The sequence below is a fragment of the Numida meleagris genome, chromosome 4, assembly GCF_002078875.1.
Source record: "Numida meleagris isolate 19003 breed g44 Domestic line chromosome 4, NumMel1.0, whole genome shotgun sequence".
In the NCBI taxonomy this organism is placed as follows: domain Eukaryota; kingdom Metazoa; phylum Chordata; class Aves; order Galliformes; family Numididae; genus Numida; species Numida meleagris.
The window spans coordinates 28,560,398-28,578,924 of NC_034412.1; the positions used below are offsets into that span (position 1 = coordinate 28,560,398).

At 38.1% G+C, this 18,527-nt stretch overlaps 1 long non-coding RNA gene across 3 annotated transcripts in view; it reads left to right on the forward strand.

Annotated features, from left to right (window-relative positions):
* LOC110398676 overlaps positions 1-12,232 on the forward strand; it is a 28,186-nt gene extending 15,954 nt beyond the window's left edge. For all 3 annotated transcript variants that reach the window (XR_002438548.1, XR_002438550.1, XR_002438549.1), the window contains 3 exons: positions 278-370; positions 2,711-2,832; positions 7,716-12,232. This is a non-coding gene — a long non-coding RNA (uncharacterized LOC110398676). The remainder of the gene's footprint in view (positions 1-277; positions 371-2,710; positions 2,833-7,715) is intronic.

Here is an 18,527-nt window from a genome sequence, read left to right on the forward strand (position 1 = left end):
CTGTACATTTAAGTTAGTAGGATAAATTATTTCATGGTCTTAAACTTTCATTTTCAACAGCTGGATTTCCAGCTTGTATCATTTCTGTCATGAGCTCTAGCAGTACAGAACTTTATAAGTTATATAAACACTAATAATTTAATTTGCAATATATTTTAATATAGCATTACTATCCCATTAAGTAGAAAAGCTTTGACATAAGTGTGTAACAAGAAAAACACCCTCTAACTTATATTAGAATGTAAAATGTCTCTACTTACATTGCTTTAATTTTTAGGTAAGGACGGTAAGGAATTAAAGCAGCAGAGAGACATTATGGTGGTGTGGGTAGCATACCCGTCTGTGCATATTTGCAGCTACACCCTCACAGGTGAATTTATTTATTATTTCTTTCATGGCTGGTGTGTGGAGGACAGATGTGCTGTAACTAAATACTGCAACTGCCTAAAGAGCTGGGCAAACTCTCTGCACTGTTCAGATGTAGAGTGATCTGAAAAATTTCTTATTTTCTAATAAAATAGAGCAAGTAACAACGGCAGGAATCTAGTATGAGTTTTGGGTCTGAGTTTTCTGAAATAGTCATTGTGAACTAATATTCATAACTCCAAAAAAATTGGATACGATGTGGCAAATACTTTCAGCTAAAAATGAATATTTTTGAAGCACCCAGCTTGTTTTGTCTGCTTATGTGAAAAATCTAGCTTGAGACATTCAAGAGGTACTGTTTGTGTAAGCCCAAGTGCTAGCACACTGACCTGGAGCGTGTGAGGAAGACCTATGTTCCCCCTCTGGATGGTAAGAAGAAGGGTTTCCTTTCTCCCAGGCAAGTGCCTGAGGCCTGGAGCTATCGGGCATTTTGAGGTTGGGCTTTCATGGAAAGATGCTCATCAGGCCAAGGGAAGGAATGACTCTATAGCTGTATTATGTTATGAATAATACCTTATAAAAATGAAACATTTTATCTGAGTTCTGTGTCTCTGGACTGATGTCAGACTATTTGTCCTGTTCCTCAACTCTTGCATGACCTTTTGAATAATGGTGAAAGAATATTGGTATGGCTCCAGTTTTCTGACGTTGTCTCAAGTTATTAAAAAGTGACAGTCAGAAAATAAAAACAATCATTAGTTGAAATCTTCTCAGAAACTCTTCTGGGACTCCTGTGTGGAATTTGAATGTATTTATTCAGCATGTGTTTTTTTGACTTACATTATTACTGGTGCACTCCAAAGAAATCCATTCTCCCTGTATTTCAGATGGAGTATTTCATCCTTACTCCTAGACATAAAACACCAATGCTCTGAATTGCCCTTCTCATCCCTTTGTGCCATTAAATATTTTTCCTTCTGCTTTGGTCACAGCCAAATACACACGCTTTCTTGATCTCAATTTTCTTTATCAATTCTGCCTAAGTTGATAATTTAAATTTTGATAGATCTTCTGCTTGTTTCTCTTTCTCCTTTTGTACTTGTAAGACTTTTCTAGATCACAGTAGGGCAACTTTGACCAGAAGTGCTGGAAGTGCCTGATAACCTGATGGCTGTGTTGTCCTTCTGGGAGAGTGAGGCCCTCCAAATCAGACTGACCATGCACATGAGCTGCAAGTAACCTTTAGCTGTCAGATGTAGCCACAGAAGAGTCTGGAACTGCTGGTTAACCACTCCCCTGGATAACCTCAGTGTAAAGTCCAGCACATATAGCAGAAGGCCAAAGAGAAGGTCTCTGGCCAGCACATCACTCATTCAGGCTGGGCTTCAAGGCACGGTGCTGAGAAGACATAACCTATGTGCTGACCAAGTGACTGACAAAGGAGAAGGCCATGCTGAAAAGCATTGGTCAGTACACAAGATTGAAGAGTATTTAACAGTATTTCATGTTAACCCTGTGGTATTTAGACTGGAAAACTGATGAGAAGCTGAAGTTAGTCCCGCTGACTATCACTTGCAAAGAGTTGCCTGATGCCAAAACCTGCCCCTCTCATTTTGAAGATTTGGGCCTTTGCCTTCCCTAATTCTCCCCCTCAGCCTCAAACCTTGTGCTCCTTCAAACATTTGTTACCAATATATCTATTCCTTTGTGCTCTTCTGTTTTATACAATGGGATAATTAAGGATTTTGAATTTACTAGAATCAGTGCATACATTTCTGCATGACAAAAGACACTCAGCACATTGTTCTCTTTACCCATATTTAAAACCAAGAAGAGGAAATGATCTGTGATCAAAACTGTCCTTGTGAACCTTAGTAACTGTTGATCACCATGCAGATGAAATACATCCTGGTGTCAGCCTCTTAATCCAAACCACTTTATTGTCTGGTTTATGGCAATAATATAAGAATAAGTCAGGAAGTACCCAAAATATTACAGATATGAGTGCATATCACACCAGACCAAAAAAAAGCCTTTGTTGTACATGCAGAAGCAACAGTGACTTTTATAGTTTTCTAGAGAAAGTTACTAACAGAATATGATAAAACTAGAGATAGTGTTTAATTTGATGGGATCAGGGAGTGCTTTGAAAGTGGAACTATTTAGCGTGGAAAAGAGGAGACATTAAATGAATGTCTTTTTATTGTACAGCTGGCATTATAAAATGGCTTTGTAGTTTATTGGTTTGTGCCATGTGGTCCATTTCTAGCACTTTCTTTAGATGCTTCAGGGACCTGTGTTCTCAAGTATCCTCACGCATTAATGAAAGTTTGTATTGTTTCAGGGGAAGCAGATAAAGGAAAGGACCACAAACAGGCCTCGTGACAGCATGTGTTGTAGAAGGAAAGAGTCCAGGAAGATACTTGTCAGACATGAAATAAAAGCCATCAGAAGAAACCTGATATGGTAAGGATTACTTTTTCATAGCTAGAGACCTTTCTGGATAAGAGCACAAAACATGCTATCTTGCCCTTTCAATCACAAAGCTGTATTCTGGAAGTTGTCTGAACTTGTGCTTCTGCCAGAAAAAAAAAAGACAAGACCTCAAATCTAACATGTATTGTGGGGCTGTTGTATTTTCAGGTTTAATGTCAAGATTTGGTTGCAAGTTTGGAATTTTATTACTCTCTTTTTATTACTTGAGACAGTAAAGGGGGCAAGGCATGTGCATTGAAAACTTCTGATGTCTAGTTGCTAGGATTTTTGAAGTCTTTTGTCAAGGCAAATGGACAATAATACTGATTATTTTAGATTGTATGATGGATTTTGCATGAAAATGCCTGCAATCATGAAAATTTCTTTGAACCCTAGTGTTTTATTTACTAGCTGAAGATCTCTGAGCAGTTCAAACTCAGTATGTGAACATAAAAGAATGGTTGTTTTAGCCAAAAGTAAATTTTGTGTTTAAATTTGGCAGACATTTTAATGCATGAAAAATCATTCTGTTTATACTTTCCAGGATCTTCTATAATTCAAATTTGCATTGTGTAAACCCAAGCCATAGGTTTCAGACCTTCACACAGTCATTTTCTGTGTATCAAAAGACATGAAGGAAAAAGGAGGATTGTACAATTTGTGCACATTCAGCAGATGTTTCTAGCATTACAGTAATCATACATATAAAGAAAATTCTGTTCCATGAATGTAAATGCTTGAGTTGAAATTATGAATTCAAAGTTCTGTATAACTGTCAAAATGCATACAAACAAGCATGACCCTAATATGAATGCTGTTATGTTTCAGGATAGGTCAAGTGAGCACTAATAAGGAAACTTTTTTCTTCTGGAATTAAAAAAAAAATATATATGTATATTCTGAGCCATTCACCATTAACATCTGCATTTTCAGCACACATGACTAAATTTTTGAGCTGTTTCAGTATTTTATTTCATTTGATGTTAAGTGCTTTCTAATTAGAATTACAGTTCATTTGAAAATTTTCCCAAGAGCAGCTTCTGCACCAGGAAGAGGAACAAGAAAACACCTGTTCATAAAAGAGAATTTAGTCCTATCCTGTAGCATCAGAAAAAATCTGTTCTTTAAAGATCCGAGATGATGAAGTTGATAATACTTCTTGCTCCAGACCAAATCTTCTTTGCATGAAAAGACCTAATGCTCCCAGTATCCTACATTGCATTAACAATCTCACCTCAGACTCTGAATGTCCAGATGAAGGGTTCTTTTTAGCACTGGCTGAATGATTTACCAAATGCATGTTTATGAGTTTTGCTTCTCATTTAGAAAGCCCAGAGTGCTTCACTATGTACCTTGTTTTTTGATGAAAGTGTAGTGAAATATATTACTATTTTGGAAAAACTCCTCTGCAGTAATGAGAAGATGTACAAATGCAACAATAAGCATTCTTATCTGACCAGCATATGAATTTGTGTAAATAGTCAAATTTCACATTACATTTGCAAAATCCCATTTAAGCAATTTAATTAAGGTTGAATTTTCTACTACTTGGACAGATATCAAGTACAGTCACAGAAGACTGTCCACACAGTCACCTAAGAACAGTCACAACACTGCTTTGTTCACTCTGTGGTCTGAAAACATTTAGACTGCATCAGCAGGAGACCATTTCTAAGCCTGTAAATCCTACTTTGGATGTGCTTCATATAGAGGTTGAGAAGGTCAGCTTCTGAATCTCTTAGCAGCTTTGGGACAATAAAACCTAATGCACTGCCAGATCAGAGTATGAGTGGATCTAGTTCATGGCTACCTGCATCTTACTGCATATGCTTGGGAGAGTACAGCAGTAACGTTGGGGTTGCAGTCAGCCAAATGTGTACCCCAGTGCTGTATTACCGTTATCCTGAAATCATAGAATCATAGGATCATGGAATGGCTTGAGTTGGAAGGGACTCCAAGGACCATCAAGTTCCAGCCCTCCTGCCACAGGCTGGGCCACCAACCTCCAGATCTGGTACTAGACCAGGTTGCCCAGAGCTCCATGCAACCTGGTCTTGAACACTTCCAGGTGGTCAGGTGAAATAAGGTGTATCAACTCTGCTGCTAGATGCAATTTCTTGTTTAAATAGAGAAAAAAAGATTTTTGGCATAACTGCATTTACTTCTAATGATATAAATGTATTGTTCCAAATGCTGAGTATCTCTAAGTCCAGTTATAGATCAGCCGTAAGCCCTGCGATATTCTTTCATACTGAGTTTTCTGATTGCTTTATGGATATTTTTACTTCTTAAGTAGGAGAAAGAAGCTAAAACACAAGTGAGAATATGGTCTGCTACCATTTGTATCAGAATTGATCCAAGACATGATAACAGTTTTTGATGTGAAAGCTTGCATGGTATTCTTTTTAAGAAAATAAGTTCTGGCAAAACTTACAAAACAGCACCCTAGTATGTCCTAAAATTCAACTGATTGTGGCACCTTTTCCCACCATCTGTGCCACATTTTGGTGTTAGTCACCACCTGTATTTCAGTCTGGATATAACTGATAGCTGATGAAAGTATCATACTTTGCTTAGCAAGAGCAGCTTTAAGTAGATAATGTTTGCAAGGCCTTGTATGATTCTGGATAAAAAAAAGTCAGTTGGAAGTTCAAAACAGTAACATACACTTCTTCACTGAAACATTCAGTTGCGAGTGCCTCAAGTTATAGTAGTTGCTCTCATTTTTAAATACAGATATATAAACAAGACATTATTTTCAGGACTGATGAATGTTATTCCTAAATTGACAGAGCACCACAACTATGTATGGTCCTTGGTCTGATTGAGCCTCACAAAAGTTTAAAATAAGAATGACAGGTGAAATCCTGTGGTGCCTCTGCAAGGTACAGTACAGAGCCCATCACCTAAGGAAAAGAGGGGTCTTTAACTCTCTCTGGGTCCTCACAGTTCAGAGGGTCTTGAAAGTCCAAATGATATAAATTAGAAATAATGATTGGATCTGGAGTTCCAAGCATCTATGATAGAAAAAACTTCAGGAGTTTGAAAAAAATTTTTATATCCTTTATGCTCTTTTGACTTTTGTTCCCAACATTAACGAGTTCATCTAGAGTTGAGGAACTTGTTCAACATTGCAGTCCCCAGAAGTTTACATTTCAACAAACATAAAATATGAACAAAGGAGACAAACAAAAAGAACAGAGAAAGGAAGGATATGGCTTCAAACAAACGATCCAATATAAGTCAAAATACAGCTAAAGAAAGAGAGGAAGAATAAATCCTTTAAATAAGCAGCATTAGCCACAAAGCCCCAAATGTATATGAAATAAAAGTTAAAAAAAAGAACAAACAGGGATTGTTCATAGAAACTCATACTATCCTCTGGTAGTTACATACTATTGAGCATAGTGAGGCTCAGTGGCCTCTGTTTTGCTTAATTGTAATCCTAGCATTATCTGTAATGCCTATCATGCCCTGAGGCACTCACAGACATTAATGGCCCCGAATAGCCTCACCTGGGGTGCCAGCCACACAGCCTCTGCCCACAGGACTTCAGAACTCCATTTAAGCTCAGGCCTGGGCTGTCAGTGCTTTTCTACATTATGCTGGGAGTCTGTCCATCATTCTATCTGATTGTTCATCTCACTTCATCCCCTAGCTGGACCTGAGGCTTGTAGGTACTCTGTTGCTAGATCTTTCTGGAGTGGGCCCTTTTGCTTCACGCAGTAGCCTTAGTTCCACTCTTGCTTCTGGCTGCTCTCCACTGGAGTGTCTGGGTAAACCCTGTTTCCAACACCCAGTTTTGCCTGTTCTATTGTTGTGCTGGGGGACTGTGCTCCAGCTAGTGTGGATGTGGTTTTTCTTGGGCTCACTCGTGGCTTGTCCTCTAACGTGGAGCAGCTCTGCTTGTGCTGCTGGAAATACTAAGCAGTAGGGCACTTAACATGCTGAGACATGAAATGTGAGATGTGATAAGCTCAAATCTGTTTCTCTGGAGCTCCCAAACATAAAGTGTTTTCAAGATCTGGAATTTCAGGGAGGATAAGTGTTTTCTCAAAACAACCTCTTTTACTGCAGAAGATTCAGCTCTTGGGACAAGATGAACACTCTTTATATGATTTAAGCTTTCAACTAGAAAGTAGTACATATACCAGAAACTTGTGCGGAGGGGAGGGCTAGCTTAGGAATTATGCCCATTTTACAGGGGACTTGTAAACTTCACACACTGAAATTAGGACTCTCACAAAAGCATAACTCCCTTCAGAATGAAATTGCTATTCTGTGTCCGACTCTGTCCATCTTGACAGAGTACTCAGCAGAGAAATTGTAAGGCTGGGAGCAGGATTTCTAGGATTTCTGTGTTTGTCAGGTAGGCTGTTGGCCTGAGAAGTGCAGATAGGCTCCTTGATACTCTCTTGGAGTGAGTAATTATGCGAGCTGATGGGAAGCACAAACCAGGATTTGAAAACAGCTTAATCTGGCAGAAATTCATTAAAACTGAAACATCTCTGGGAAACATTTAAACATTAATGGATAGGCAAACTGAGAATAGAAAAATGTTCAACAAAAATAGCAGTGTTGTTGTTTTCCTCTCCAATTGGCTCTACTGGTAATTCTCCTTGCATACCACGTAGTAGTATTTGGTATGGTTCCATGTGGTTGTTTTTTTGGCTTGGGGTTTTTGGTTATTTTTAAATTTCTTTGCAAATAAATGTGGTTGGTTATATACAGAAAACAGCAATAAAATAAGCTGTAGTACTAATCACTCAAGAGTTAAGAAAGAATTAAGATTGTTGAGGCCACTGTAGTTCACTCCCCATGTACATTATGAGATACTCTTTAATTACATTATCTCATTCTTTGTTTTCCCACAGGACCCTGCGTCATTCAGAGTGCAGGATGAACAGTGCTTGGAATGAATCGGCACAATGAAGTGAAAGAAGCTGTTGTTTGCAGGACTCATGGCAGTTGTTGAGGAAGTTGGCGTATGTGTTTTGAATGAGTTGGGATGTCAAGAAAAGAAAGGATGATCCTGTAGCTGAGGCAACTCTGTTTCTCTGGAGAATGAGTTTCTGTCACTGCCTTTGCCAAAAAGATTCTATGAGGTACTGTTTTGGGGAGAGAAAGGACAAAACTTTTCTCAGGTATCCACTAACTGTGAACATGTCATTTTCCTAGAAATCTGGGAGCCTGGATCCGTTTTCTGTATGCCCCAATATCAAACAAAATGTTGAGTTCAGTGAGCAGTGTGCTTCATTCTTACACTTGGATGAATATTTATACTATCATAATTAAAAACTGTCTTACAAGAGAGTTGAAAAAATGTTTTGTGCTTTCAGTTCTACGTATTCTGAACTCCCAGAATAGCTATTTGATGCAACTGTGTTAAGAGAGTTATCTGTTTACAGAGCTAGCATTTAGTTAATTGTTAAATAAAAAACTTGAAGTAGTGACAAACAATAATCAATTTTATTAGATAAGAATACTGAGTGCCAGTACAAACTACCTAACTAATTGAAGGTTTCCTAATTTGTGATGATAGTCTGTATTTATCTTTGATGCTCAGCTGTATATCCTGCTATAGTAGTTGCAAAATGTTTATGAAAGATGTATTTTCCTTTACGATGTTTTGAAATCAACTAGTTTATTTTCAGCAGTAAGCAACTATTTCAAAATCAGGGCCTCAAAGAAACTGGTGTATCAGCTTTCACATATTCAACTTGGATCTAATCTGCTTTCCTTGTATCTTAGTGTAGTTGCTCTTTCCTTCTAAAACTTATTTTTAGGCATCAATTTAGCTACAGTGATGCGGCCAGAATTAATCTTCCCTTATTCTAGAATGAAGTAGAAATAATCCAGTTGGCCTCTGCTCCTGTGTAAGTGGGTTTTACTTCATAGGGGACTAATCAATGAAGAGTAAGTTCCAAACTGTACTCAGAATTTGGGTTGCAAGCGGCAGTCAGCTCAGAGACAATATTGCTACAATGTGAATTTTTCTCTGAATGATAGTATCATGCAACCAAATAAAACATTTTTTCTTCTCTCGGACATCTTCAAACTCTGTCATCTTCTTCAGTAATGCAAACGGAGAGATTCTCAGTTCCTCAGACATTAACTTTCAGTCCTCATGCTTTAGAGTAACTAAACTGAACATTGTTGTCATTTTACAGTTAAGAGAATAATGTAAGATTCCTAAGATTTTACTCTCACTTCTCAGTTGTTGATCACTTAGCAAATATTCCCTTATTCTACTCAGCTATGACATAGTGAAATGCAACAGCAGTACATTAGTAGTCTAAAAATGCATTTTTGTACGTGAAAATCTGACTTCATTCTGCATTTTAGGTGTTTGTTTGAGGGATTTAGACATTAAGAAATCCTATTCAGTGAGCAGTTTGGATTTGTTTTTATTACAGCAGAACAGTAAAGTGAGCATTAATGAAAAGGGAGAACACCGACATGATTCTGCATGGAGGTTTGTTTTTTTTTTTTGAGTCATAAAAGGTTATCTTGCTTCTTAAGTAGCTATTCATCTAGAATGTAGGTAAAATCATAAGTTCATATTGGATGTTTTTATTTGAGATTTTATTCACAGCAATAAACTCTAGACCAGGATAATAAAACGTGAGCTTTATGAGAATATTCTTGATTGATGAGGGTCTGTATGTGGCTGTGATTGTGGAAGCACGTGTACTCAGTGCAGATGGGAAGAGGAATGTTTCAGCTGTGCAAGTACCCTGAGCTGTGGAGGAGTAAATCGAGCTGAGACAGTGAGGCTCCCAGCCAGGGGTGCTCTCATAAAAGCACAGCCATACTTGGTGCCATGCTGTTTGATGTAGCTTAAATCACAGCCTCCTCCAAAGAAAGGATATTAGGTGTAGAGAATAGAGAATGACTTTAGGAAGGCCAGTTAAGTCATGTAGCTTATTCTAGCTTATGCCTGACATTGCAAGCTACTATTAACCTTGCAATAATTTACTGAATCTTAGTTTAGAATCAAATTATAGTCTGAAAAAAATTGATAATTTAGGGCTTGTCTATCTCATATCCAGTTTCGGTCATTTAATAAGAATAATAACTAAGGGTAGTTTTAAGTTGTCAGAGCTGTCTACTTCCTTAAACTATAATTTTGACAGACAGAGAGGTGCTACTTTTCCAATTTCCTGTACCAACCATAACAATGTGATCCAATTCAGGTGAAGGATAGTATATCTATATTTGTCCTGACAATAGAAATGTGTTCAAATAAATGAATGTAAAAATAGTACTTTTTTTTCTTTGGCCCAGTGTTATGCAGAGACGTACAAAAGCAGAGACTGTGACAGGTGAGGTGACATCACATTCCCCTTAACAGTAATGTTAGTAGCAAGGCCACAGATACAGAAAGCACTGGGCAATTAATTGCCTTCTTTTTTAATGATAATATCTTTGTATGAGAAGGGCTATAAATACTCCTTTTGTTTATTTTGCAACCCAAGGGCAAATCTATGATAGAGACAAGATTCTGCAGCCACAGAGTTATAGAAGACTCAGCATTCTACTGTGCTGCTAATAAGAGCTTCCAAGTACTTTTGAGATGACCTAAAAATAAATCAGAGCAGCTCTTATGTTTTATAGACAGTTTTACTAAAGGCATGGTGGGAGGGAGAGGGAGAAGAGAAAAATGCATATGTAAACAAATCTTCAGAAGGAACATTTTCTAAAGAAGGTATATCATGTAACTACGTGGGTAAAACTTGCATTAAGTAAATGCCCAGTGTGAAATCCATATCTAAATTAGAATCAATTAGCTTGAAAATGTTGATTGCAAGCCAGTCAACATTGAGAAGTCTCTGATGGTTGCCATTTGTAGTAAAGAAGAATGATTCTGGTCTAAATACAACCTGAGGCTACTACTGAAAAAAACTTCACTCATCTGCTCCTCTGTTTCACTTGAAAATAGACCAATGAAAACTGCCTGCAGTCAATGGATGTAAGTAGCACTCGATTTTATCAATAAACAGTGGCATAGCATGAGGGACAAATGTCAGCTCAAACCTGTAATGCCAATGAAAGATGGAGATACTGGGACCTCCCGGGGACACAGACACCAGCACACACTTGCCAAGCAGTCAGGTATCATGCCCTCTTTTGAACTCCTGTTGAAAATTAGATGAGATTTCTTTCTTCATTATTTCTTCTGCGTAATTCCTCCTAATTTTACTTCCATTCCTGAAGAATTTGTAGCTGTTTTTGTCTTCTTCCAATGTTATTTTTGTTAAATAATTAATTTGTTACCCACTAGTTTTATAAGAGGCTAATATAGCTTTTTACTTAATTTTGAAATGCTCAATACCCTCCTGAAAAAGAGGCTATTTGATCAGAAGAACAGAGAAGATTATATGCAGCATTTCTAATAATGTTCATGTGTACATGAACTTCTACGATGTCATCATTCATTCACTTTACTGGAAATGCCTCGTGCATGTTTGGACTGCATTCCTCTTTCAAGGGTATAGGAAACTAATAATCATTTTGACTGTTTAATCCATTATCACTCTTCAATCACTTTTTGTAACTGAGATCCCAGGAAGAATTCTTATTATCCTTTATTTATGACCTTGCAGTCCATACAATTGATTTTCCCCCATTACCATTACTTTGCCTCCCAAGGTCATTCACTACTTCTAGTACAACATAAAGGTTCCTCTCTGTATGAATAATTCATCTCAGTAACATACCGAGAGACCTCAGTGGCGTATTTTGTGTTTTGTACATAAAGTTTGTGAATGGAAGCATTAAATTAGGATTGTCTGAAGATGGCTTTTTGAGAACTCCACCTAGAAACTTACAAGAGCTTCTGGTCCAGTGCTGCTGTTTCAGTGTGTGCAAAGAAGGTAAATTCACAGTACGATTGGCAGCACTGAATTGCACTTTCCATTTAACATTTCAGAAATATTTGTGAATGTTAAATAACCTTGTTTTTACTTCAGCAAGGTTGGTTACTTATCTGTAAAATAACTGGATCGGAATAAAATGTTTTTAAAACCTAAAACAATGAATAGAAAACAATGTAGCCTTTTTCTTTGCATCCACAATAGTTGCACTCAGACAATATATTGTTAATTCTCTTTGTCTGAGATGGGCAGTACAAGGCAAACTGACAGTGAAAAGTTATCTTCCCTTTGGAAAGCTATAAACCTGAGCTGCTTCTTTCTTTGAGAAGAAAAATAATACCGTTCTGTATAACAATATAAAGCAATGCTGACACCTACAGAGAATGTATGTAAATATCAACTTTAGAATTGGCATTTTCTGTGATAATTTCCAGAAATACTTGGTAAAAGAACAAATGGTTTAAAGGAACTTAAAGAAAATAGATCTTTATCTTCTACCTGTATCAGTCCTTGGTAAAGCAGATAAAACTTTGAAAATAAACATATGCTTTAATTTTTTTCATTCCCTTTCAGCTATTCAGCTTTCTTCATGCAGATATGCATAAACAAATCTGTTAAAGATTCCCCTAGGAAGTAACTGAAGGAAAAAATGGAGTTTATACTGGTGCTTTTTCTAAAGCTGTGGGCAGAGGATGGAATGCTCCATTTGGTTCAGTAGCAGAAATATCAACATGCTCTATGTAGCTGGGAAGGTGGTAGCAATGTACACTTTCAACTGAATATTTTTTTTTAATAAATTGATTAACACTGCTGTGGACCCATGAATTAAGCCATCAATACGATGGCCATTAGTGCACAGAACCTGGTTTGCTGCCTCTGTTTCTCCATTTCTTCTATACTGTGACCCAACAGTACAGATCATATATGTATAACAGATTATTTTAGCATTGCTGGGTTTTGAAGGTTCTTTACTCAGCCAAACAGGCCTCTAAAATCTTCCTTTCAATAAGAGTTCATCACATGTGGAGCAAAGTTTAAAAAAAAATTAGTCGAACATTGGAGGGAAGTTACACAGAGAAGGCAGCTCTCTTACTGAGTGTTTGTTCACTGATGCACTATTATGGGTAATGCAAGCTATAATACTTGCTCCAGTGGTGCTGAAAGATGGACCACTCCTTTCCTTCACAGCATATGGCAGATGACATATACACGGGAGATGTATAACTAATAATGAGTGCTCTGTAACAGAGGAAAAATCTGCCATTTTTCTCAGAAGAAATGCATAGGCTTAAAGGAGAAGTACCTACCTAAAAATGGTGAGTTAGTAAAGCAGCTCAGGAATGGGAGGCACTAAGCCATTTAAAAGAAGCTTTGGAAAAAGGAGAGGTAGCTTGCCCAACATTCAACTGTCCATGCTCCCATTGTGCCAACATCTAGGAGGATTTCAGCTCCCAGTGCAAAATTGCTTAATGAAGCTCAGGGTAGGTTTCCAGATCTGAACTGCTTAAGAATTTTTAGGTTTTGGTTTTATGACTTGGACCCAGCTCAACTTATGAGTAAATGGAAACTAGGAAGACTGAATGACTGGAAAGCTTGCCTTTGAAATTAGTATATATATATATTTTGTCTTAACCAAAAAGGGCTACAAATCAGAAGGCAATATTATTCATTAAAGGCAAATCATAATTATTTTGATGCAAAGTGATGAATAAAAATTCCTTATTTTAGGCCTCTACTGCTTCTTTGGAATCAAGTTTCCATGTATTCCATAGAATATATCATAAGACAGTCAGAGGTGTCTTTGAAAAATGGGTATGTTTTATATCCTAGAATCTTTCATCTGATTGATAACAGTGTAGATTGATAACAGATTGATAACAATAGATTGCTAAGGTCTTCCCACTGAAAAAAAAATCCATTTGGAGTAGTTAATGTATGTTTTCATTTCCATTGGAAAACACCAATATTAAAACTTAGGCATCTTTACCTTATTTATGGAATTAAGTATAGTTGTTCAGGTCATTTTAGTAAACTCTAGAAATAAAAACATCAGGCTTAACTACTTTCCTGCATAACTGTGACACTAAACATGCGTATGTTGAAGTGTGTAATAGTGATATATTTTTGTATATACACAAAAATATAATGAGAAGGGCAATAAAGCTGGTGGAGGGTCTGGACCTCAAGTCTTAGAAGGAGCAGCTCAGGGAGCTGGGATTGTTTAGTCTGAAGAAGAGGAGGCTCAGGGGAGACCTTATTGCTCTGTCATGGTTTTGTGATTTTCGGTTATTGGTATTCCACATCATAACATCATGTAGTGGACATACCTAGTTCAGAAGAGAAGGACTACTACAGTCCCCACGGTACTTTGCTCCTTTGTTACCATTTTCCAGCCGGAGGGAAAAGATAGAAGCTCGCAGTATAAAAACTTGCAGATCACGAGACCTCGTCCCTTTTTCCGCCGTCTCTCGTCTTGGCAGCACCTCGCTCTCCAGCCGCCTTATCGTCGGTAGTAGAGTAAGGCCTACCTTGATTTTGGGACATTCTCTCTCTGTGTATTGAATTTATCAGCTTAAATTGTAATTATATTGTATTATAGTGTGTTGTTTTGCATTCCGATATTTTATTTAGTAAATTAGTTTGTTTCTCCTCAGATTGTTGCCGCTGTTCTTTGCTCTCAGGGCCATCTCCCTACCCTTTTCCCCTTTTCCCTTTTCCCGGGACGTGGGCCCTTGGGTCCCCCGTCCCCTTTGTCACGGAATCGGGCCTAACGCCTGTAAACCGTCGACATGCTCTTTACAACTCCCTAAAAGGAGGTTGTGATGAAGTGGGGGTTGATCTCTTCTCCCAGATAATTAGCAATAGGATGAGAGGGAATGGCCTTAAGTTGCACCAGGGGAGGTTCAGGTTGGGTGTTAGGAAAAACTTCTCTGAGAGAGTGGTCAGGCGCTGGAATGGGCTGCCCAGGGAGGTGGTGGAGTCACCATCCCTGGAGGTGTTCAAGGAATGTGGATATGCAGCACTGAGGGACGTAGTTTAGTCAGGGCAACATTGGTGGTAGGTAGATGGTTGGAGCAGAGAATCTTAGAAGTCTTTTCCAACCTTATTGATTCTGCGATTCTGTGAAATGTTCCTATACATGTTTATGAATACCAAGTTAAATGTGGTGGAATTCTTTTGGTAAAGAAATACCCTTTCCTCTTCAAAATTTGCATGTTTCCATTTTCATGTGAAGCTTTTAATGCATGTTCATGTTGAGCAAAATCATTGTTCTAAACTGTTGATTTGGTGGATACAATCACAACTTCAGCAGCAAACAGCAAAAAACTTAGTTGCCAATTTTGAATCCTGTGAGATAAATTTCTCACCTGTGTTTTCTTACTGCCGTCAGACAGAAAATACAGTTTCTGTAATGAACATTGTTACTTGGAAAGGCTTAGGCCTTGTCTGTGGCTAAGGAGGAAAGCTTGCTGAAGTGCAGCCTGCAGTTTCCCTTTTTTGTTTCTTGTAGCATGTAGAAGACAGCTGTTGTCTCTCAACTTTCCTGCTCTTGCCGTGAGTTTACACAAATAGCAGCTTCTTGTGAAGCTGCCATACAATCAGCGCATTGTTTCAATGCAAGTAAAGGCAACGCATTGCTATGCTTTTACAGTAGCATTTTGGTCCGCTAATGGGGAAAAGGGAAGTCCCTGAAGATGAGCTTTGCCCAAGCGCTGGCAGCAGCGGGTGCAGTGTGGCTGCAAGGCCGGGACGCCCACAGGCAGGGCTTCGGCCACGCTTGGCTCTCACTAGGGGTCGCAGGATGCCAAAAAATCGGCATCCACTAGCAGGGGCAGGGATGGCAGGCCTTTGAGGATCACCCTCGGTGCCATCCTTTGCAGGCTGGGGGAAGCCTTGGGACGACGTGCAGGTTCTGTGAGCTGTGCGCACCCGCTGCCCACTGTCCTGTTGGCTTGCTAAAACGAGGTTTGCTCAGGACAGGACGTTTAAGTCTGGGAAGAGAATGGGGTCTAATTATTACCAAATGCATGCCAAATCCATAAGAAAGGCCTCATGCTGCTACAGCTGTGATTATTTTTGTTGCTGAACATAATCTGCATCTTAACTGGAGATCTGGCTAGGCACTGTTTGCAGTGTTATGCTCATTAAATGCTCACTGATGAAAATGAATAATACATTTTGTTTGTAAAGCAGCAGTCCCTTCTTCCACAGTGAAGTCCTCGAGTGGTTACTGGTGTTCTAGCACTTCTCTAGCCAAGTACTTGGTTAATGTGATTAGGTCTACACTCTCTGAAGTGCTACATCACAAATGTTGTCTCCATCAGTAGTTTCTCTTTTGAAAGTTCTGATACTAAAATCTAATGATACATCTGGGTTCAGAAGACAGCTTTCTCATCTAGTTTGCTGCTGGTTACTAAACCAAACCTTACACATGTTCCTATGTCTTTACTTTCCCAAATAAATACCGTTACTGCAGTGATGGTGAGGGTGCAAGATAGTAACAAGCTATTAAACACAAGATCCAAATCTGCTGATGGAGACAATGAGCAGAGGAGAGGAATTTGTTCATTAAAGCAAATGGAATGTGGACAAGATTAGGGAACACATTACAAGTATAACAAATGGCCTTAGAAATTCTGAGTTACGGAAAATATGCATATACCATAACTATTTTGATACTTGATATCAATTGAAATATTAATTTCTTGTAAAGATAGGAATAAAAATGAATTAAAGGACTGTTGATTTTGAAAGATGTGAGTGAAAACATAATGGCTTTAAGCCTATTTAAACACATAGAGGGAGAAGAAAATAGGCTTGGATAGGAGAAGCAGTTGTAGAAGACTTTCAAAAATCAAAGATGATTTGAAACATTTAGAAGTCAAGCTGTTACTTCAATACAGCTAACTCTTAAGATGAGAAAATTCAAGACACTACTCACTATAAACATTTTGTGCAACTTCTACAAAATTTGAGGGTTTGTGCTACAGATTTTTCTAGTATAAGAATTTTTGTAATGCGTCTTATATCTATCTGCAATCTCTGTCCTGCAAACTGCTACTGGTAACTCATGTCACTCCTTGAGTAAATGGTGGTTCCATCTTGTTTTGATTTTGGAAGTGTTTTGATCTCAGATTTTGGGCTGAGTCTTTCAAATTATTTACGTTTATGTATGCACACACAATTGTCAGTAATGGTCTACAGACATCCATGACACGTCTAGTATTGCAGATTGTGTAACTATGGAAAGGCATCAAAAAGTGAATTGCATGGACTTAGTTCTCTAACTGTTCTGAGGGAAAACTCTACTGACATGACAGCAAGCTGAGATCAATGTAATATGAATTATCTATAGCAAATAATGATTGAGGGTTGTACAAAACTATCGCTTTCATGACTGAAAAAGCACTGGTCTATAAAATAAAATACAGTGTAATCTCTGAATCCTCCAGACAGAGGTGATTGATTATTGCTGTATGATGCACCAGTTCTGTCTTGGAAAAAAAAAAAAAAAAAAAAAAGCTTATGCTGCACAATGTAGGAAAGGACAATTGATAATAAGCACAGTGCAATAATTCTGGAGAGAGCTGGATCATATGAATACAATTATATTGTTTTTCTTCATGATCTTATACTGCTGAGGATTAAAAAAAGGTACTAGGTATGCCACTTTGGGTATACGAGGTGGGTTGTGCGTTTTTTGTTTTTTTTTTTTAATTACTGCATTGTAAAATTCAGTGGGCACAATACCACCTTTATCAATGAAGTCTGTGTCTGCGATTGTAGAAACAGGTGAAAGTACTCTGTCATGTAGAACTGATGTAAATATTACTGCATATAGAACGGGCCAGTAACTACAGGGGAATGCTGCTGCCATTGGCAATGTTTGTACCAGGGTTTCTTGCTGCTTTTTGTGAGACAATTGCCATTCTTCCTTTTGGGAGCTGGTGGTATGCTTTATTTACTTTTGGTGATCCTGAGGAAGAATACATTGTGTCCATGTAAGATATCCAATTAGCCCATGGTTCCTCTATTTGCTTTGATTCCTTACCTCCAGTCTTTGTTACCTGTTGTCTGCAGGAAGCTCAAAAGTGAAGGTTAGTGATAAATTGCAGTGTAACTAGAACAGAGGTTTTCCTCTGAGCAACACATTGCTCAAAAGAGTGTATCCCATTCTACAACATACAGGCTTCTTCATCTTCTAGGAATCGATAGAAGATCAAAATATTCAGCAGCAGTCACTCAAGATCAGGCTCATTAGAGGCTTTCCTCCATCAAAAACCAGCGGCTGACTCGCAGCTATGTGACAGTACACTGAATACTGGAGGGCAAGATTAACCCCGTGCACCCAGCCAGCCTACGAGCTGCAAAAACAGCTTCCCAGCCTAACACCAAATTTTATTAGACGATGGAAGATGAACAGAACATAAATTGTTTTCTGAAATTATTTGGGAAAATGTACACATGGTGGTTTGTCATCCAAGCAGTAAACAAAATAAAATACAAATTCTCAGTAATGCTAAATTCATCGCCTCCCTTAGTGCCGCTTTATAAATTAGGGTTGCACAGGTATCTTTGGTTGGATAAAGACGGGGAATCTGAATTATTTAGAAATGCTGTCTTTCAATTTGGCTGGCACTGAATTCATTTATAGAAGTTCTCTGGGTCTCTGTACTCAGTGGCCAACACAGCCTGCATTGAGTGTATTTTTTTAATAACTTACAGACAGAAATTAGACCAAGTCTGAGGCTGGTTTTTGTTAAGATTTCAGTGACCCCTTTGGTTTATTTTTATACTGTAGATTCCTTG